Below are 18,091 nucleotides of genomic sequence, written 5' to 3'. Positions count from 1 at the left end.
GGGATTGAGATGTCAAGTATCAGGGTTGGCATCTTGCTCACCTTGATCTGTGAGTTTGCGTCTCAGCGACAAGGCTGTATCAGCTACAAGACTGTATCAGCAACAAGGCTGTATCAGCTACAAGACTGTATCAGCGACAAGGCTGTATCAGCTACAAGACTGTATCAGCGACAAGGCTGTATCAGCGACAAGGCTGTATCAACTGCAAAGCTGTATCAGCTACAAGGCTGTATCAGCGACAAGGCTGTATCAGCGACAAGGCTGCATCAGCGACAAGGCTGTATCAGCGACAAGGCTGTATCAGCGACAAGGCTGTATCCGCGACAAGGCTGTATCAGCGACAAGGTTGTATCAGCGACAAGGCTGTATCAGCGACAAGGCTGTATCCGCGACAAGGCTGTATCAGCGACAAGGCTGTATCAGCTACAAGGTTGTATCAGCGACAAGGCTGTATCAGCGACAAGGCTGTATCCGCGACAAGGCTGTATCAGCGACAAGGCTGTATCAGCTACAAGGCTGTATCAGCGACAAGGCTGTATCAGCTACAAGACTGTATCAGCGACAAGGCTGTATCAGCTACAAGACTGTATCAGCGACAAAGCTGTATCAGCGACAAGGCTGTATCAGCTGCAAAGCTGTATCAGCTACAAGGCTGTATCAGCGACAAGGCTGTATCAGTGACAAGGCTGTATGAGCGACAAGGCTGTATCAGCGACAAGGCTGTATCAGCGACAAGGCTGTATCCGCGACAAGGCTGTATCAGCGACAAGGCTGTATCAGCTACAAGGCTGTATCAGCGACAAGGCTGTATCAGCGACAAGGCTGTATCCGCGACAAGGCTGTATCAGCGACAAGGCTGTATCAGCTACAAGGTTGTATCAGCGACAAGGCTGTATCAGCTACAAGGCTGTATCAGCGACAAGGCTGTATCAGCTACAAGGCTGTATCAGCGACAAGGCTGTATCAGCGACAAGGCTGTATGAGCGACAAGGCTGTATCAGCCTCAAGGCTGTATCAGCGACAAGGCTGTATGAGCGACAAGGCTGTATGAGCGACAAGGCTGTATGAGCGACAAGGCTGTATGAGCGACAAGGCTGTATCAGCGACAAGGCTGTATCAGCGACAAGGCTGTATCAGCTACAAGGCTGTATCCGCGACAAGGCTGTATCAGCGACAAGGCTGTATCAGCTACAAGGTTGTATCAGCGACAAGGCTGTATCAGCGACAAGGCTGTATCAGCAACGAGGCTGTATCAGCGACAAAGCTGTATCAGCGACAAGGCTAGTAGCGCAGACATAGCTCTAGGGCATGACAGTGGCTTTCTGTTTGCAAGTGGGAGGTCTACTATATTTGACCAGTGTTCGTTAATCTGTTGCATCTATCAGTCCACGGGGAGAAGGAGGATTGTACAATGGAGCCTGCGCTCAATGCTGCCTTCGTGATGGCAGTGATCTGATTGAGGAGGAGAAGGGCCTGGCACCACCTAGCCCAGCTTCGAAAGGAGGCCCAGCCTGAGGTCCATGCCCCAGGGGAGCCCCAGCCAGAACCAGAAGATGAGGAGGTTAGACCCATCCCACAGACACGACTCACACCATCAAGGGCCTACTGAAGAAGACTTTACTGTCTGGAGGTGAACGAAAGACAATGCCATGCACGTCTGCACTTGTCAAGAGATGTGGTGGATCATTTCTACCGCATTCTGCAGGTGGATCTAACACCCCGTGGACTGGGAGGGCATTCCCTGCCAGTGCCCCCCTCAAGGTCACCGCCATTCTCAATTTTTTTAACTGGGATCCAAAGGGGACCTATGCAGTCCTCAACACATGAATGTGTCAAGGAGATGACAGATGCCCTCTACAGTAAGGCTCATCATTATATGAAGTTCACACTGGATGAAGCTAGCCAGGCTGCTGGATTTCTGGGGTTTGCAGCTACCTCGGGCTTCCCTGGAGTACAGGGTGCAGCTGATTGCTCACATGTGGCATTGAGAGCTCCATGGCAGCAGCCCCTGATGTTCATTAACAGGAAAGGGTTCCACTTACTGAACGTTCAACTGGTGTGTGGTCGTCAGAAGCACATCATACACGTTTGTGCCAGGTACCCTGGGAATTCCCATGACTCCTACATCCTGAGTCACTCCCAGGTGCCTCACATATTCAAAGGGCCTCAGTGATTACAGGACTGGCTGCTTGGGGATAAGGGGTTCCCGCTCAAACGATGGCTCATGACACCCATGCATTGTCCTCAGAGTGCCTCAGAGGAGAGATAGAACGCAATGCATAGCTCCACACAATCCATCATTGAGCAGACCATTGGCATCCTGTAGATGTGCTTCCGATGTTTGGACCGTTCAGGTGGGGCTCTGCAGCACTCTCCACAGAGGGCGTCCCACATAATCATGGTCTGTTGTGCCCTTCACAACCTGGTGTTTCAATGAGGGGGGGATCCCTTGCCAGAGGGAGACAGGAAGGAGGCTGAGAGATCCTCGGATGAAGAAGAGCAGGAAGGGCAGGAAACTGAAGAGAAAGATGAGGGTCAGCTTCCTCGTGAAGGTGCCATTGAAGAAACGTAATGCAGTAGATGTGCCCGTGCCACGCAGATAGCCACAGCATTCCAGGTGGAGTAAGGAGCAGGCAATGGGACATGGCTACATTCCTCCTGTCCCTTAGCGCCATGCCTGTGCACTGAAAGGCCTGTACATCCAGTAACATCGAGAGCAGGTTCAGCTTTCAGACTTGCACTTTCAACACTCATGATTCACCAGCCCCTCACCTTTGGAAAGGTCAGTGGGCAGCAGCGAACACTGCATCCATGGCTCTGGGAAGCGAAAGTCAGCACAAACGCTTCATCAAAGGACTTGAAGCAATCGTTGCCACCTTAATGAGAAACTTCTAGCGGACACTGAGATGCGCGCATGGTTGGAGAGACCCTCATGGCTGCAGATCTTGTGCTTCGGCACTGCCAATGAAGACAGCCATCTCATTTTGAGAGACAGTTACAGCTAACCCTCCAAGGCTATTGAGCACACCTAACGCCATGTTGTCTTGTAAGGAGTAGAAGTTACTAACGCATTTTGCAAACGCTTGCAGTAAGGAGTTAGACATATCTCCCTGACATACACAGGCTGAGTAACTATCATGACTCAGCTACACATCACATGAATGTGGGGCTCGCAAAGGGACGCGATCACGGAGTGGGGGCATGTCTCACCCTCACAATAATAGGGCACTTAGATGCACATGCACAAGGCTTTCAAATGAGGAGACCATTCTCATGAACAGCAAATGTATTTACAAAGGTGCATGGTATATACGGTGATGGATCGCGTGTGACCCAAAAGTGTTGTCAAAGTTTCTGAATTTTTCTAACCCTAGTGTGGCGCCTTGGTGCATCCCCGACATCTGGAGCAGAGGTGGGGGCAGCCCTGCTGACCACTGTGCCCTGTTCTCTTTGATGACTTTGACGGGCACCCTCTAGAGGGCCAGGGCCTGGAGGGCCTCAGCCTGTTTTGGGCCTCCTGCTGTGGGGCAGGTGCACCCTCCTCAGCCTGTACAGCTGGAGGTGATGGGGTCACAGACAGAGGGGACTGGGATCGGCTAGACGCTCTTGGAGTCACCTGGGTGGATGGCCCTGAGGTCCCCAGCCACTGGCCCTCTTCCCTATGAGTGCCCAAGGGCCCCTGCCTGACTCACTGAGATGTGGCTCCTGGAGGGAGGTCAAGGTGCCTGCTCCCCCCTCGGGCCTCGCCATTGATGGATCCCACTCACGCCGATAGCGATGGAGTGCAGATCCGAGTGCAAATCCGACAGGATCTGCTGGACCAAGACCCCCAAGGCGGCCTCCACTCTTCCCATGGAGACCTTGAGCCACGACATCAGACAGAAGGCAGACAGGACTCCTCCATCCTTTGCTCTAGTCTGCTGACTGCCTCTCGCAACTCTACCTGATTTCCCGCCACCTGTCGTTGCATCTCCAGCATGTTAGAGACGGCTGCCGGCAGAGGCTCATCATCTGACTCAGACTCAGCGAGTGGCCTGATCTCCAACAGTCCTCCGAGTGCCAGGGACCTGGGCTGTCACTGCCTCTGCCCGCTGTGGAGATGTGTCTGTGAGGTGTTCTCCAGGAAGTGACCCGAGCCTCATCTGGAACTATGACCCACCGGGGTGTGTGGGTCTCTGCGCTGGTGGGGGGTGCAGGTAAACACAGCAATGGGCGTCCTTCAAATGGATCCTCATCATCCTCCTCTGAGGTGGTCAGGGACAGGGGCTTATGTTGCCTGTGCTGGTCTGTCTGGACCTGTTGCTGGCTGGAAGCAAGAGCAGATAGATTTAGATCATGAACAGGCTGGACACAACATTGCATTTCCACCCACTGTGAATGTCAGGATGTGATCAACTCATGGAAGGCTCATCCAGGCTGTCTCGCTGGGAGAGACCGATCCCGCCTTCCCCACAGGAGCGATCTCTGTCCTCCCCTGCCAACTCGCCAGCACCCTCTTCGAATTTTGAGAGCTCCTGGGTGTCGGCCGTCCCCCCCTTCCTGCCTGGGATCTCTCCCTCTTGTTGTGGACAAGCTTGGCCTGCATGAAGACAAATGGATGGAATGTGATGAGAAGAGACAGAGGAGAGGTTGGGAAGCGTGCGTGCCCGCTATGTGTGCTGAGCCCTCCCCAGTGAGGGCTGAGGATGGAGTTTGTGCAGCGTGATAGATGAGATGATGGTGACGTTAAAGTGTCCGTGAGCCAATCAGTGCTGATATCTCCCCGGCTAATATTGTGTGAGGCCTCTGAGCAGTGTAACCCTTCGAGTGTGAGAGCGTGAGATTGGAGCGAGCTGAATGTTGACTTACTCTGGCGTAGCGGATGGGATATTTCATTCCCTTCCCGCACTAGATGGCATTCCTCGGGTGGGTGGGTGCCCAACGAGCTGACTTCCTTCGCAACCACATCCCAGGCCGCCGAGGTGAGGCTGGTGGGCCTCCTGGGGGCATCCCTCGGGTAGAGGACATCCCAGTACCGATGGACTCCGGAGATGAGGGCCTGAAGGGAGTCATTGCTGAGCCTGGGAGCAGCTTTTTCCTTGGGTGCAGCCCATGTGAAGACATTTCCTGTACACAGCTGGGCTGAAGAGAGTCAATGTGTGTATTTAGGTCAGGTTTAAATATGGCACCAGACCTTTGACCCCCATAAGGTCAATCAGTGCCTGCCCCACCATGTGATTAATTAGCTTCCGAGCATGAAATCAGGTGCAAGTTCCCATCCCACCACCGAGTGGGAAACTCGCCGCAAAACCCGCCCACCACCACACTGAGGCCTGGATTTTCCGTGCCCACCAACGTCAGGCGTGTTCGGTGGTGTGAGCGGACAATATGGTGCGATCGGTTTCACGGCAGTGTGAAACCAGTTTGAGATTGTCCGCTCAGCCCACCGATGGCGGGCCGCATTCCCCACCATCGGATATCGGGAACCTCACTGTAATACATCAGCATATCATTATTAGGCCAGCCCACCGGACCAATTCCGCCCCCGGCTGGATCGTCTGCCCACGTCGGTGGGAAAACACGCCGACGTGTTTCACAACAGCACATAAGCAACGTGCACCGGGGTGAGCTGCACTTCACTCGGGACTTTGAGGTTTGTTTACCTACCTTGCTTCGGGCAGCACTCACAGTCATCAGCACCAGGCTTCACAGGCAGCACCGCGTCACTTATAGGGGGGCTCAGGAGCAGGTCTCTACCTACCAGACCAGCCTTATGTGGGTAGCTTTTCAATGGCTGCAGGGCTAGGGTTTGTTTGGGGAAGGGGGAGAAGTGGCCTCAGGCAAGGGAACAGGCTGCAGGGTGAGGGCTGTACTGGGGAAGGGGAGTATCCCAGGGTGTGGGGCACATGTTAGTCTGTGCAAATGGCCTCAAGATGGTGAGAGCTGAGGAGGCAGCCTCCAGAGGAGATGAGGCCAGATGGAGATATGAGGGTGTGTGTGAGAGAGTGAGTTGTGATGTCCCTCGAGCTGGCAGTGAGTGAGATGCCAGTGAGTGTGTGATGGGCTTGTGAGTGTGTGAGTTTAGAGTTATGAGATGGTTGCCTTACCCTGGCTGCACGGATGAGATCATTCATCCTCTTTCTGCATTGGATGGCCAACCTCTTCTGTGCAGCATTGGCACTGACCACCACTGCCATCGCCTACCAAGCCAGAGGTGTAATGTTGCTGCCCCTCCTGCAGCCAGAGCAGGGGGTAGAGGACATCACAGCGGGGGCCTCTACGGTGCCCAAGGGCGCTCAAGAGCTGCAGTCTTCTTGCCTTTCGGGGCCATGTCTTCTTTGCTGCAGTCCTGGGCTGGAAGCTCTGAGCACGGCTGTATTTTAAATATGGCGCCCGGCAAGGTGATGGTGTGGCAGACGAATGAGAGCCCGCCCACCATGGAAACGGTGTTTCCTGGGAATGCAGAATTAATGTGGCGGGTTTGGGACAATACGGCCTGAAAACCCGCCATTGCAGCCGGCAGGTAAAACATCGTTATACCCGCCCACTACCGCACTCAGTGCAAACCTGGGATGATTCCGCCCTTAGTCTCCAAATTGGAAAATTCCACCCTATATACGGAATAAGACCTGGCGCAAGGCTTCACATAGAACTATCTCTCAGCATATTCTGTTGTCATGTGATCTTACACCACTGATGATGTGGACCATGTATTTACATTAACCCTTTACACTCCAGCTACAGGGTGGACATCCAACCCTGCTCTTTCCTGGAACAGCTCCACACTGGGCAATGCATTTCCAACAGTGACAGCTTTGTACTGAGCACCTTCACAGTGGGTGTACCTGCACGATACGGACCGCAGTGGTTCAAGAAGGCGGCTTACCACCACTGATATTCTCCGAACTCTGAAAAATAAACACTTAGAAAAGGGAAGTGAAGAACATGACAATTCTGGCACTGAGGTGGGGAGAGTTGAGCCGTATTGTTGGAGCAGAGTAAAGGGGGAGCTTTTAAATCTGACCTGATCCAAACTCGGAGCGCTCAGACAGGGAAGGGTTCTGTTCCGCACCACAAGCTAACTCCAGGTGAATAAAACAAAGCGAGCGACTCAATGAAACGGCAAAGTTCAATAGTTCAGTCCCTTCACTGTCCATTTGCTGCCTAGTCAACCTTCTCTCAGTGTTCAGTGCTTCAGACCCATGATTCAATCAGTGTGACTCACTCTTTGGCCTGGAATTCTAGTGGCTGCATATTCCGAGACAAGCAAAAACCATCAAATATTTGGCAGCCCCACATAATCATCAAGCGCCTGCCTTAGCAAAAGGAAAATGTGTGCACAATTTCAAATCAGCCCTTGTGTTCCGCCGGGATTGCCAATGTTTCTCTCTTTACGTTATTAATAAATGAAAAGCACAACCCTTCTTCTAACAGTGCAAATCAAAATGCAATATACACACATCACTCGCACTAAAGCCACAGCGCTGTGCGGACGGGTCTTAAGATCTCTCTAATTGAAAATGATTGGCAAGCTAGCTCAATAAGCTCTCTGCAAGTTGTATATTGACATGTTAAGCTAACAAAATGTACAGTCAGGTACCTGAAGCGTTAGGATCATAGATCTGACCAAAATCATTGTTAAGAGCTCTTAAGGGAACTAAGTGGTGCGCTGAGTTAGAAAGACCCCCCCCCTTTGAGATCTAGATACAGAACCTTCTTTGCATTTTATTTTTTAATTTATTCCCAGGATTCATTGGTAGGGCCAGCATTTCCCTCGCTCCTCTCAAGAAGTTGGGAAGTGGAGCTTCTTAATAAAAGATCATTGTCTGCCTCCCAGCTCAGCCTTAGAGAAATTAACCGAGGCTCCTGTTTCTGATCATTCTGCAGTGCCCACTCGGGTTCTGGACATCAACTCAGGCCTGGCAGCTGCATTTCCCACCCTGCCCTCGAACGATGGATGAGTCTAACAGCACCCGCTGCCTATAGCCCCTCAAAGGACGGTTGGTTATTTGGGAATCTCGTACAGTGTCCTTCACGATCTCTGGATGTTCCAACACATTTTACAGCCAATGGAGTGATTTTAAAAGTGCATCCGCTGTCAGGGGGCAGCCAATTTGAGCACAGCAAGATCCCACAAATGGCAATGAGATGGCCAGATAATCCGTTCTTTGGAATTATGTTGACCGGAGGGATCAATATTGGCCAGGACACCAAGTGTAACCCTCTGCCCTTCTTCAAATTCTTGCCGTGGCACCTTTCAGTCCATCTGAGCGTAGAGTCAGGGCCTCAGTTTAAGGTCTCATCTGAAAGATGGCACCTCTGCCAATGCAGCCCTCCCCCCTGTACCGCTGAGAATGTCCGCCTAGATTTTTGTGCTCAAGTCTCTGCAGACAGCAACAGTCTTCTCTGCAACAGTCCACATTCTTTAACTCTTTGATTTTTTTTTCCCCACAATCCCCCACCCCCTGCCCCGTATCTTGTAACCATGTGACTCAGCGGGTGGCACTCTCACTTCTGAGTCAGAAGGCCAGGAGTTCACGTTTCACTCCAGAGACTTGAGTCTGGCACTTCGGTGCAGCACTGCGCGAGTGCTACACTGTCGGAGCCGCCGTCCTTTCAACGCGATGTTAAACCGAGCTCCTACCTGTCCTCCCAGGTGGGCCTAAAAGAGTTCACAGCCACCATTTCAAAGAAGATCAGACCTCGCTGTTTTATCACTGCAACAGGTTATCTGGGTTGCTAGCACCATTGGTGCTTGTGGGCCCTTGCTGTGCACAAATTGGCTGCTGAGTTTCCTGCTTGACAGCAGTGATTACACTTTGCAAGTATTTCATTGGCTGTATAGCCTTTGGGACATTCTGAGGATGTGAAAAGAGTTACGTAAATGTGAGTTCTCTCTTTGACAGTCTTGATTCCTCGCAGGGGTATGGTCGCACCATACACCATCCCTCTCTGCTAACATGGATACATCCATGAGCCTTGATGATAAGTATTGGAGCCTGCTTACCTGAATGGCAGATGAATGCTCAATTTAAAGCCTTGTCAAAGGAACAAGACCTCCTCTGCAGTGCAGCACTCCCTCCCTACAACCCCAGAATATCAGCTTAGAGTGTACACTCAACTGGGGTTTGATCCAATAACCTTCTGCCTCACTCCGTGACCTTGATTTCTAGTCAGTGAACAGCGGGTTGTTTGTCAAACCCACTGCATGAGAAAGGAATCTGCCCAGGACTGCATTAGGAGACTGGAAATGTGAGCACGAGATGGAATCTGATCCTGTGAGGCAGCCTCGTGAGGTCAATATTTGAGTTGATTGCATGACTAGGCCTGAAGGTCTGTTCTGCATGTTTTTTTTAATTCTGTTTACTTTCCCGCACAGAACCAAGTCTTCAATGGATTAAGTTCAATCAGTGGGAATAATTCAGCAAAACAGAAGGAAGTATCAGAATACATTCCTTGGCAGTTTAAGTCTTTGACTGGTCAATTACAATGAGTGGCTTCGATTCTGAACCAGGAGGTTAAAAAAATGTTTACATAAAATTTTACAAACATTCAGCCCAATTGGTGCGTGCCAGTGTTTAAGCTCCACACAAGCCTCCCCCCACCCCCACCACTCTACATCCCACCCCGTCAGTATTATTTTCTTTCTCATTCCTTTTCTCCTCTATGCTATTAGCCTCGACCACTCCCTGTGGTAGTGATTTCCACATTCTCGTGATTCACTGAGTTTCTCCTGAACTCCCCATTGCATTTATTAGTGACTTTCTTGCATGTATATAACACCTTTCACTTGCTCAAGGACACCCAAAAGCAATTGATTCAAAGTGAATGGTGTGTTTGAAATGGGGTCCCTGTTGCAATCTCAGGAAAAGCAGCAGCCATTTTGCATACATACCATAATGAGACAATTGATCAGGTCATCAGTTTTAGTGATGGAGGGTGAAGTGTTCAACTGGGGCACAGGGGAGAACTCTGCCGCTCTCCTTCGAAAAGTGCAATGGATCTTTCTCGGGTGGTCAGCTCCTCGGTTTAAGCAGACCTCTTGATTGGCACCCCATCCACCACCTTAAACATTCACTCCCTCCACCACCAGTGCACAGTGGCAGCAGTGTGTACCATCTACAAGATGCACTGCAAAAACTCATCAAGGCTCCTTAGGCAGCACCTTCTAAACCTGTGACCTCTACCGCCTAGAAGGACAAGGGCAGTAGGTACATGGGAACGCCACCACCCGCAAGTTCCCCCCCAAACCACTCACCCATCCTGACTTGGAAATATATCACCGTTCCTCCACTGTCGCTGGGTCAAAATCCTGGAACTCCCTCCCTAACAGCACTGTGGGTGTACCTACACCACATGGACTGCAGCGGTTCAAGAAGGCGGCTCACCGCCGCCTTCTCAAGGGCAATTAGGGATGGGCAATAAATCTTGGCCTAGCCAGAAATGCCCACATCCCATGAACAAATAGAATAAATAAATCAGTATCTCATCTGATAGACAGCACCTTCAACTGTGCAGCACTCTGTCAGTATTGTGCTTCAGTGTCAGTCAGCTTAGATTTTGTGCTGGAACATTTGGGGAGGGACTTAAACCCACAACCTGCTGACTTGGAGGCAAGAGGGGTTACCCACTGAACCACAGCTAACACATAAACTAGTAAAACACATGAGGGTGAAAGGAATAGAGGGACCTGTTACATAGAATTTACCTAGAGGCAAGTGCTATTACTGAACCAGAGTTGAACAAGTTGGACACCAAAGCATGCAAGGTCAAATGGCTTGAAGGCAAAATACCGGGACTCCACCATTCCACAGTGTGGCAAGTTGCCAGAGATCAAATGAACTCAGCTCCAACAACAGGTTCATACATCAGGAAATAATGGTGGATAACCAAACTGCTTCAATTTGCTGTTCTCGATTCTTCCCCGAGAACATTGCAACTACGCTTTCAAAGCTGTGCTCCCGGCGTGAAGTCTCGCACAGTGGAGTAGAGAATCTCATAGAGTCAGAGTCGTTATGGCACAGAAGGAGACCATTCAGCCCATCGAATTCATGATGTCTCTCAGTCCCTTTCTCCTGCTCTATGCCTGTATGTAACCTTGCAGGTTTATTTCCCTCAAGTGTCCATCCAATTTCCTTTTGAAATTATTAATTGTCTCCACTTCCATCACCCTTGTAGGAAGTGAGTTCCAGGTCGTTGCCACCCGCTACATAAAAAGCTCTTCCTCACATACCCTCCACAAACTCTTGCCCAATGCCTTAAACCTGTGTGCCCTAGTCCCTGTACCATCAACTAATGGGAATGCCTTTTCTTTGTCTACCTTATCAAACCTGTCATAATCTTGTCCACCTCTGTCAAATCTCCCCTCAATCTCCTTTGCTCTAAGGAGACAGAGAATCTGGTGTAGACGTTACAGTGACTCACTTGCTGCCTTCCTTACTTTTCTCGATATCCAATGGGGAATGCTAAGCTCTGCGCTGGACTTTCTCAAGTTGCACTCTGCTGTGTTCTGCTATCTAGTGCAAACGTAACAATCATACACCAAGGATTGGCACAGCAATAATGTAGGTAATGTAGGTCTCTATTTGAAGATAAGGCTATACACAATGTTAACTGGGAGGCCTTGCAGACATGTCTGACTTGTAGGACTGCGACATCATTCTGTCTACAGAGTCATGGGATTAGACATCACTTCTGTCTCTTGGTGGACAGTGCTGGACTGCAGTTTAAGATATGTTCCCTTACATGTACAACACGCTCCTTTAAAGCAACATTTGAAACTAGGCATGAAGCCTCCCTAAGTTGGTATCAGTCTGGTTGCGCACACCTTCTCATGTTCAGCGCCATCAATCACTCACTTATATACGGGTACAGTAGCGCCATGTCTGTGGCACTGGGAAAATAATCCAGAAGTAATAATCCAGCTTGAAACAAACCACAAGCGTTTGAAGATATTATTTTTTTATTCGTTCCCTGGATGTGGGCGTCGCTGGCTAGGCCAGCGTTTATTGCCCATCCCAAATTACCCTCGACAAGGTGATGATGAGCCGTCTTCATGAACCAATGCATTCGCTGTGGTGTAGTTTCACCCAGAGGGCTGTTAGGGGTTGGGGGGGAGTTCCAGGAATTTGACCCAACGACAATATACAAATGTGAGATAATATAGTTCCAAGTCAGGATGGTTTGTCTTGGAGGGGGATTTGTAGGTTGTGCTGTTTCCATGCATCTGCTGCCATTGTAGCTTCTTTGGTTTAAAAAAAAATCTGGTTTCAGCAAAAGTGACCATGAAACTGTTAGATTTCTGTAAAAACTCGATTGTCTTTCAAGGAAGAAAACCCACCATTCTTATAACAACCTGCGTTATATAGCACCGTTAATGTGGTAAAACATTGCAAGGTGCTTCACAGGAGCAAATAAAACTTGACACTGAAGCACATAAGGATATATTTGGTCTGCTGAGCAAAAGCTTGGCCCAAGGAGTGTCTCAAAAGGGAGAAAAAGAGGTGGAGAGACAGAGAGGGTGAGGGAGGGAATTCCAGAGCTTAGGGCCTAGACAGCTGAAGGCACAGCTGCCAAGGGTGCAGAAATTAAAATGAGGCTACGCCAGAGACCAGAATTGGAGGAGCTCAGATATTTCGGAGGATTGTAGGGCCGGAAGAGGCTGTGGAGATAGGCAAGGCCGAGGTCACAGAGGAATTCGGAAACATGCTTAGACAAAGAATTTCGAAACCGAGGCTTTGCTGCACTGGGGTGGTAGGTGATTGGGACTTCATTCAAATTAGAATACGAGCAGCAGAGTTTTTTTGATAAACTTAAGTTTATGGAGGATGCAAAATGGGAGGGCTGGCCAAGAGTGCACTGGCATAGTTAAACCCAGAGGAAGGAAAGGCATGAATGAGTGCTTGGCCCCTTGATTCTTAACTACCCTCAGAAGAGGCCTAACAAGCCATCCAGTTGTGTCAAACTGCTTAGCGACGGGCAATAAATACTAGTCTTGACAGTGATGCACACACCCCTGAATGCATAATAAAAAGAACCATTTAACGTTCTGAAAATGTTATGTTTGAAGGGGCTGACTCCCACATTCTGGAGTCTACTGGTAATAGTCAGTCCTAGAGGGTGTAACAATAGCATCCCCACCTTGTGACACAAACTGGACACCTGTGTCCTTCGCAACCACTCTTCATCAATCGCTCCAAAGGCAGACCGAGCAAATACTTCAGCGGCTCAAGCTTGGAAAGAAATTGTTGAGTTGCTTTATTTCACATCACTTGGCTTGTCTGGGTAAGTATCCAACATACTCATCAGGAAATTAGGCTGAACAGGCTAGAGAAGAGAAGGATGAGTGTTCACCTTTCAGCTAATGAAGAGGTTTGTTAGAACAGATGTAGAGATGTGAGGGAGAGTAGAACTAGCTGTCATAAAGATAAGAGGCACAAATAATAGGGAATTCAGGAGAAATTCCTTCACCCAGGCAGCGATAAGTCTGTGGAACTCACTACCAGATGAAGTAGTTGAAGCAAATAGCATTGTTGCAATACAATGCATTAAAGTAGAAGCCAGATAAATACATGAGGGAGAAAGGAATAGAAAGATGTGCTGATAGGGTTAGAGAGTGAGCGGTAGGAGAATGTTCATGTAGATGGTAAACACAGATCAATTGGGCCAAATGCCTTGGTTCTGTGCTGTAGGCACAAGGTAACTAGATGTTATGATCAGAATCACTTATCTCAATCCATACACTTTAACTTTGGTTAATGATATAATAATGAACATGCTGTGGTTTCCACATCACAGCAGCATCTTATCAAAGTTAAAGACATTAGGTCCAAACTTGCCTTCAGGCCCCGGGTTGAATTTTCGTTTTTGGGTCTCAATCCCACGGTCAGGGGGAAATGAGAGTTGGGAACCCACACACCTCACACCCATACAACCTGTGAAAATAAGGCTGATACAAACAATCTGTCCCCTTAATATCCTGAAATACATTGAGGGATTATACCCCAATAATCATTTTTTTTAATTTCAAGGCCACAGAAATGAGTTTTTAAGATGATTTTCGGGTGCTTGGTCTTTGATATGTCGGTGTTTAATTAGATTACCAAGGCTTTCATGACCATTTTGTTCATGTCATTGATTTCCGTGGCAACATTTGGAGAGAAAAATGGCTGCCCATCTCCAGGGCACTCTTTCCTGGCAACGCATCTTCATCAGCTACACACATTATACCGACTTATCTTTCCATGGCTGCAAGTCATGGTGATGCATTTTGGTAGGAAGAACATGGACAGACAATGTAAAATACGGGGTGAAATTTTGAAGGGGGTGCAGGAGCAGAAAGACTTGGGTGTATACGCGGATGATCATTGAAGGTGACAGGACAGGTGGAGAGAGCAGTTAATAAAGCATTTAGTATCCTGGGCTTTATTAATAGGGGCATAGATTACAAGAGCAGGGAGGTTATGCTGAATTTATATAGGACACTCATTAGGCCTCAGCTGGAGTATTGTGTACAGTTCTGGGCACCATATTATAGGAAGGATGTGAACACTTTGGAGAAAGTGCAGAAAAGGTTTACAAGAATGGTTCCAGGGATGAGAAACTTCAGCTATGAGGATAGATTGGAGAGGTCGGGACTGTTCTCCTTGGAGAGGAGAAGGCTAAGAGGAGATTTGATAGAGATGTTCAAAATCATGAGGGGACTGGACAGAGTAGATAAGGAGAAGCTTTTCCCACTCATAAAAGGATCAAGAGCAAGAGGGCACTGATTTAAAGTGATTTGCAAAAGAAGCAAATGTGACGTGAGAAAAAGCTTTTTTCACACAGCGAGCGGTTCGGGTCTGGAATGCACTGCCTGGAAGTGTGGTGGAGGCAGGTTCAATCGAGGCATTCAAGAGGGCATTAGATGATTATCTGAACAGAAACAATGTGCAAGGGTGAGGAGGAAAAGGCAGGGCAATGGCACTAGGTCATAATGCTCATTTAGAGGGCCGGTGCAGACATGATGGGCCGAATGGCTCCCTTCCGTGCCGTTAAGATTCTATGATTCATATCACATAAACTCCGTTCGATCCTAATCAATTTAAATGGTAATCCCACTTATATACATCCACAACAGCATTTTACATTTACATAATGACTTTAACATAACAGAACATCCCCGGTGTTCTGCAGGAGAAATTGTCAAACAAAATTTGACACTGAGCCACATGAGAAAATATTATTAGATTTCTAGAAGGCATTTGATAAGGTGCCACATCAAAGGTTATTGCAGGAAATAAAAGCTCATGGTGTAGGGGGTAAGGTATCAGCATGGGCAGAAGATTGGCTAGCTAACGGGAAGCAGAGGGTACCCATAACTGGGCCTTTTTCTGGTTGGTGGGATGTAACGAGTGGTGTGCCACAGGGATCAGTGCTGGGGCCTCAACTTTTTACAATTTATATAAATGACTTGGATGAAGGGACATGTATGGTTGCTAAATTTGCACAAAGATAGGTAGGAGAAAGTAAGTTGTGAAGAGGATGTAAGGATGCTACGGAGTGAGGTAGATATGTTGTGAGTGGGAAAAGACCTGCCCAAAGATGCATAATGTGGGCAAATGTTAAATTGTTCATTTTTGCAGGAAGAATAAAAAAATTAGCATATTATCTAAATGGTTAGAGATTGCAGAACTCTGAACTTCAGAGGGATCTGGGTGTCCTAGTGCATGAATTGCAAAAGGCTAGTGTGCAGGTACAGCAGGTAATTAGGAAAGCTAATAGAATGTTATAGTTTATTGTGAGGGGAATTGATTACAAAAGTAGGGAGGTTATGCTTCAGTGTATAGGACATTGAAAAGACCTCATCTGGAGTACTGTGTACAGTTTTGGTCTCCTTATTTATGGAAAGATGTAAATGCATTAGAAGCAATTCAGAAAAGGTTTACTAGACTAATACCTGGAATGGGCTGGCTGTCTTATGAGGAGAGGCTGGACAGGTTAGGCTTGTATCCACTGGAATTTAGAAGAGTAAGAGGTGACTTGATTGAAACCCTTTAAGATCCTGAGGAGTCTTGACAGGGTGGATGTGGAGAGGATGTTTCCTCTTGTGGGAGAACCTAGAACTAGGAGTCACAGTTTAACAATAAGGGGTCGCCCTTTTAAGACAGGGATGGGGAGAAATATTTTCATGAGGAGAAATCTTTTCTCTCAGAGGGTCGTATTTGGAACTCTCTTTCTCAAAAGGCAGTGGAAGCAGGGTCTTTGAATATTTTTAAGGCAGAGCTAGATAGATTCTTGATTAACAGGGGGGGTGAAAAGCTATCGGGGGTAGGCAGGAGGTTACAATCAGATCAGCCATGATGTTATTGAATGACGGAGCAGGCTTGAAGGGCCGAGTGGACTACTCCTGCTCCTGGTTTGTACATTTGTAAGCTCGTATTAGGGACAGGTGGCCAAAAGTTTGGTCAAAAAGATAGGTTTGAAGGAGCGTCTTAAAGGAGGAGAAAGAAGTGGAGAGGTGAAGAGGTTTGGTGAGGGTATACCAGATCTTAGGGCCCAGGCAGCTGAAGGCACGGCCACCAATCGTGGAGTGATTAAAATCAGGGATGCTCTAGAGGCCAGAATTGGAAGATTGCAATGATGCAATGTAGAATCAATATGGCAGTGAGATGCCTCATTATTTGAATTAAAAATGTTTTTTTTTTAAAAAGTGCACTTTATTCCCCATCACAGAAGATTTTCTAGGATTGCAAATCATCTACGAGCAGGACGGTTGACTGTGAAGCTTTAATTTATGATGTAAATCTCAAATATAATCATTTAACCTAACTGTTTAAGCTCCTTAAGTGTTTAAAGACTGGGAGTGAAGCTGTGGCCTGTCTCTTTGAAATAACAATTAGTTCATCTAATTTCGTCTTCATATGGATTAGCGAATTGGGCCCAGAGGCCTTGTTCTCACTGTAAGGGGCTAGGGCCTATAATCTGCTCATTGAAGACATTACGAGCTACAGACTGCCAGAGATCATCTCCCCTTTTATTTTCTTATTGTTCCGCCTCTCAGCTCATTTGCAAGATCTTAAGGCTCCAGGCTTCTCACAGCTACTTGTCGGGAAGCTCAATTAAATTAGGCTGGATAGAAAAGAGGCCAGCACAACAATGGAGAGAGTGAATGATTAAGATTCATGAGACACATTCTATAATGTGAAAAGTTAATTTAAATCAGTTACATATGGAGGGCTTGCAGAAAGGGAATATTTTATAAGGCAATCTGCCAGACGGCTCAGTTTCCACACTGAAGCACGTTTGGGTGGGTCTTTTAATGATCAGTCTCTGGACAACCTCCCAAAGTCCAAGTGTAGCCTTCAGGTCAGGGGTGAGCAATTATTTGAGCTTGGACGGACACTTGACAAGTTTTGGTGAGCTGTTGAGAGCCGCACACATGAAATGAACTGTGTTAACAACAGCTATTTAGACATTAAATGTTAAATGTTTAAAAGCCCATTCTTTGCCAAGTATTTAGCATCTACCTTTCTCCTCCTTGATGAGGCCATTCCTTCATTTGGATCGGAGGTCAGTGGCCTTTTTCTGGTCAGACTGTGCAACGCTAATGTAGTCGCATCAAAACCATCTAACCCAAAGGAGGCCAAATCGCACACAAATTACTGCACCACAGAGATAAAAACGAAGAGTTCTGTTGAAGGGTCATGAGGACTCGAAACGTCAACTGTGTTCTTCTCCGCCGATGCGGCCAGACCTGCTGAGTTTTTCCAGGTATTTCTGTTTTTGTTTTGTACTGTACCACAGACGTGATTTTCTATTCACATGTACAGTGGTGATATGGATATTCTATGGCCAGGATTTTACAGCCCCTCTGCCGCAGTGTGTCTCCCACCCCCCACCCCACCCCGGCGGATGCGGTGAGCCACTTAAACCTCCATTCAGTTCGGCGGGGCCGTAATATCCCGCCCGGCGAGAGGGGCTGTAAAATTCCGGCCTATGTCTTTTCATTTTGCTCGGCCAGAGGTTTCCAAAGGTTTTGGTTGAAGGACCCCTTTTCAAACGGATCGGTAATCGCAGATCCCCATCTCAGTTATAACGCTATACAATCACGACGCGGGAGAGTGTTTTAAGA

Source organism: Cetorhinus maximus, chromosome 6 (genome assembly GCF_964194155.1).
Source record: "Cetorhinus maximus chromosome 6, sCetMax3.hap1.1, whole genome shotgun sequence".
Classification (NCBI taxonomy): Eukaryota; Metazoa; Chordata; class Chondrichthyes; order Lamniformes; family Cetorhinidae; genus Cetorhinus; species Cetorhinus maximus.
This window is presented reverse-complemented; position numbering follows the sequence as displayed.